Below are 5,126 nucleotides of genomic sequence, written 5' to 3' on the forward strand. Positions count from 1 at the left end.
ACAGGCGTGAGCCACCGCGCCCGGCTATAAGCCTCCCTTTTTCTTAATGATTTCAAAAGCATACTTCCAGGGAGCCTCACTCTCTGCATTGGGAGCTTATAGGAACTGTTTATTCTGAGGCCCCAAGGGTTGATGGGAGAGGAGATCTTAAATAGCACAGGTGCTGGTCTTGTTTTCATGCTGACTGTGCCTCTGAGGCTTTTTTTTTTTTTTTTATTCATCCTTTTGTGAATTTCTCTCTCATCCAAGGTGCTTTACCTTGAGGAGGCCTTTATTCAAGTCACATTGGAAGACTGAGAGGACATTAGCTGCTGACCTGGGGTATGTGAAGAGGGAATATCAGCTTCAGTGATTGATTTCTGCCTTGCCTTGTTTCTATGTTTTCTCCTTTAGTTCAGAAATACAGAGAAGGGGTAGAGAGTGGAGGAAAGGGAAAATCACTTCAGGGATTCGGTTAGACTCATCACGGCACTTGGACGTGACTTGCCTCCAAAACATTGTCTGAGCATTTTCACTGGAGGAGGTAACACCTGGGGGTTTCATAAATTGAATTTGGTACTGATGAAAGACCTGGCTTAGAATCTTGGTGTTAGGTTTGTTCCTCAGAGGTGGAGCTGGCCAAAGGGCTGAGTGAAAGGATAAGTTAAATGAGAAGAGTGCCCTGGGGCTGAGGTACCCCGGACATAATAAATGTCCTGTGCATCTTAATAGTTGTGGATTGCATTACAAAATTCACTTACAAGAAGTTAGGGATAGGGACAGGAGGTGATCACAGGCTGAATTGAAAACGTTCACTCTCGCTTCCCCAACATTATTTGTGAATTTCCTTTAACTTTCATTAGACTCTTGTGCTTGTCTGCCTTCCTACCACCAGAAATTCCTCATTCCTTTCCCTGCAATCTCCAGGTTAGAGAGCAGTTTGGGGACCTCATTAAATGTCCAAGACTTAAGAATTTGAGATGCTTGACTAGAATAGTCTTGGAAAAGTAAAGCTGATGGTAATTCAGAACTTCTCTACTGCACAATACTCAGGGCTGCTATCTCATTCTTGGAGATTATTACAAATATTCCTTAGCTTCTGTTTTTCTTGACCCACTAATAATTTTCCCAAGAACTATCAAGGCTCTTCTTTGTAATTGACATTGTATAACTGCCATGGAAATAACAAGTGATCATTCTTAACAATTTAAATTTGATAAGTAGATACCATTTCTCTTTAAAATTGCTGAAATTTGAGCAGAAGTCCCAAATTAATACCTTCACAGTTAAAGAGAAATACAGTTTAAGAGGCAAATATGTAAGCATTTCAGGAAAAGCAATCATGAGAAAAAGATGACTCATTACTTCCCCCTGCTTCTATTTATCTGTTTGTTCATCTGTTAGACAAATATTTATTGAGTACCTATTATGTACTAAGCATTGAAAGAGGTTTCAGGGATAAAATGGTGAACAAAAAATGTCTGAGCTCTAGCTGGTGAGAAAGACATATGTGGAATAAATAATCACCTACATTAATCATTGCAAAATGTAATAAGTGCTACAAGGAAAATGTTTGCGATACTATGATAACTTGACATACCAGGACTTGATTTAGCCTGGGGGTCAGAGAAGGTTTTCCTGAGAAACTGTTTTTTGAGCTGCGGCTTGAAGAAAAACTAGGCACTAGCTAGGCAAAGAAAATGGAGTAAAACTCTCTGCAGCTGTAGAACAATATGTGCAAAGGTCCCGTGGATGGAGGGAGCATGCTCATTTAAAGAGATTGGGGAGGCCAATGTGGCTAGAGCTCCAAGAGAGGCGTGGAGCACTGTGTTATGAAGCTGGTGCCAGATCACGTAGGACCTTGTAGTAAGAGTCAAGGATTTTGAGATTGTACTAAGAGAATAGAAAAATCATTTGGGGGTTTTAAGCAGGGAATGGCATGATCATATATACATTTTCAGATATTGCTAATTGTACTATAGAGAATGGATATTGGACAAGAGAATTTCAGGGGACCAGTAAGAAGGCTACTGCATAATGCAGGTGAGAAGTAGTAGTAGATTGGACTAGGTAGTGGGGCTAAAGACAAAGATTGGTAGACGGTTCGAGTTATTTAGCAATAAAATTGGGGCCAGGTGTGGTGGCTCACACCTGTAATCCTAGCACTTTGAGAGGCCGAGGTGGGCAGATCATTTGAGGATAGGAGTTAGAGACCAGCCTGGCCAACATGGTGAAACCTTTTCTCTACCAAAAATACAAAAATTAGCCAGGTGTAGCAGTGGGTGCCTATAATCCCAGCTACTTGGGAGGCTGAGGGGTGAGAATTGCTTGAACCTGGGAGGCAGAGGTTACAATGAGCCGAGATTGTACTACTGCACTCCAGGCTGGGTGACAGAGTGAGAGTCTGTCTCGGAGAGGGAGATGTGGGGGTGGGAAGATAGGAGTTGGTGTAGATTGGAAATTGAAGATGAGGGAGGTGGAAGGTATTAAGCCTTACTCGGGTTACCTGGCTTGTTGTACTTATTAGATGGTGATACTTGCTGCTGTGATAAAGATCACTGGAAGAGCATCAGATTTGGGGTGAAATTTGTGAAGCTTGTTTTGCATATGGCCATTTGCAGTGTCTTTGAGACAGCCACATGTATAATATATGGAGTAGACAGCTGTATGCAAGTCTGGAGCTCAGAGGAGAGGTCTGGCTGGGCCACGTCAAATTGTTGATGTACAGCTTGCTATTGAAGCCGTATTTTGGTGAGATATGGGTTGGGGTTGATAAACTAGCTAATGAAATTTACCTCAACATGGTCACATGAAAGTTACACTAGTATAGCATTGGATGGAAACTTAGAAGTTACCTTTAAAGTTTTGCTTCAAACAGTAAAATAATTATTATTATTTCCAATATAGCACCATTATTATTAAAATTTTTTGGAAAGGCTAGCCCTCTCTTGTCCCTCCCTAGTTTTGTAAACAGATGAGAAAAAGTAAGACCTCAGGAGTTGAAAGTGGCTTTTCTTTAGCAGCAGAGCTGGGATAACAACCTTAAATGCCCTAATTATGGTTGTTTAATATCATGGTCATAAGTTGTTTTTAATCTAGGATTTTTTTGACATGGAAGGGTAAGATCTTGGATAACAGAGAACCTTTCTATTACTATTATTTTAATTATGAATAGGACCATTTAAAAAAATATATATTTTATTGCATTTTAGGTTTTGGGGTACATGTGAAGAACATGCAAGATTGTTACATAGAAACACACATGGCAATGTGGTTTGCTGCCTTCCTCCCAATCATTTCTCCCCATGTCGTCCCTCTCCAACTCCCCACCACCCACCCGATGTCCCTCCCCTAGTTCCCCCCAACAGACCTGAGTCTGTGATGCTCCCCCCCATGTCCATGTGTTCTAATTGTTCAACAGCTGCCTATGAGTGAGAACATGCAGTGTTCTTGTGTCAGTTTGCTGAGAATGATGGTTTCCAGGTTCATCCATGTCCCCAAAGGACATGAACTCATCGTTTTTTATGGCTGCATAGTATTCCACGGTGTATATGTGCCACATTTCCCTGTCCAGTCTATCATCGATGGGCATTTGGGTTGGTTCCAGGTCTTTGCTATTGTAAACAGTGCTGCAATGAACATTCGTGTGCATGTGTCCTTATAGCAGAATGATTTATAATCCTTTGGATATATATCCAGTAATGGGATTGCTGGGTCAAATGGAATTTCTATTTCTAGGTCCTTGAAGAATCACCACACTGTCTTCCACAATGGTTGATCTAATTTACACTCCCACCAACAGTATAAAAGTGTTCCTATTTCTCCACATCCTCTCCAGCACCTGTTGTCTCCAGATTTTTTAATGATCACCATTCTAACTGGCCAGAGGTGGTATCTCAATGTAGTTTTGATTTGCATTTCTCTAATGACCAGTGATGATGAGCATTTTTTCAAATGTTTCTTGGCCTCATGTATGTCTTCTTTTGTGAAGTGTCTGTTCATATCCTTTGCCCACTTTTGAATGGGCTTGTTTGTTTTTCTTGTAAACCTGTTTTAGTTCTTTGTAGATTCTGGATATCAGCCCTTTGTCAGGTGGGTAGACTGCAAAAATTTTTTCCCACTCTGTTGGTTGCCAATTCACTCTAATGACTGTTTCTTTTGCTGTGCAGAAGCTCTGGAGTTTGATTAGGTCCCATTTGTCTATTTTGACTTTTGTTTGCAGTGCTTTTGGTGTTTTAGTCATGAAGTCCTTGCCTAAGCCTATGTCCTGAATGGTTTTGCCTAAGTTTTCTTCTAGGGTTTTTATGGTGTTAGGTCTATGTTTAAGTCTTTAATCCATCTGCAGTTAATTTTCGTGTAAGGTGTCAGGAAGGGGTCCAGTTTCTGCTTTCTGCACATGGCTATCCAGTTTTCCCAACACCATTTATTAAACAGGGAATCCTTTCCCCATTGCTTATTTTTGTTAGGTTTGTCAAAGATCAGATGGTTGTAGATGTGTGGCATTGCCTCTGAGGCCTCTGTTCTGTTCCATTCGTCTATATCTCTGTTTTGGTACTAGTACCGTGCTGTTTTGATATCTGTAATCTTGTAGTATAGTTTGAAGTCCAGTAGTGTGATGCCTCCCGCTTTGTTCTTTTTGCTTAGAATTGACTTGGCTATGCAGGCTCTCTTTTAGTTCCATATGAAGTTTAAGGTGGTTTTTTCCAGCTCTGTGAAGAAGGTCATTGGTAGCTTGATGGGGATAGTGTTGTATCTATAAATTACTTTGGGCAGTATGGCCATTTTCACAATATTGATTCTTCCTAAGCATGAGCATGGAACATTTCTCCATCTGTTTGTGTCCTCTCTTATTTCATTGAGCAGTGGTTTATAGTTCTCCTTGAAGAGGTCCTTTACATCCTTTGTTAGTTGTATTTGTAGATATTTTATTCTCTTAGTAGCAATTGTGAATGGCAGTTCATTCTTGATTTGGCTGTCTTTAAGTCTGTTGTTGGTGTATAGGAATGCTTATGATTTTTGCACATTGATTTTGTACTCTGAGACTTTTCTGAAGTTGCTTATCAGTTTAAGGAGATTTTGGGCTGAGATGATGGTGGGGTCTTCTAAATAGTCAATCATGTCATCTGCAAATAGAGACAATTTGACTT

The 5,126-nt window shown here is 40.5% G+C and overlaps 1 long non-coding RNA gene across 1 annotated transcript in view; it reads left to right on the plus strand.

Moving 5' to 3' along the window:
• Positions 1-253: 253 nt before the first annotated feature.
• Positions 254-5,126, plus strand: part of LOC119467074 — a 222,877-nt gene continuing 218,004 nt past the window's right edge. The window contains exon 1 of the long non-coding RNA XR_005195599.1: positions 254-321. This is a non-coding gene — a long non-coding RNA (uncharacterized LOC119467074). The remainder of the gene's footprint in view (positions 322-5,126) is intronic.

The sequence above is a fragment of the Cebus imitator genome, unplaced genomic scaffold, assembly GCF_001604975.1.
Source record: "Cebus imitator isolate Cc_AM_T3 unplaced genomic scaffold, Cebus_imitator-1.0 Scaffold12, whole genome shotgun sequence".
NCBI lineage: Eukaryota > Metazoa > Chordata > Mammalia > Primates > Cebidae > Cebus > Cebus imitator.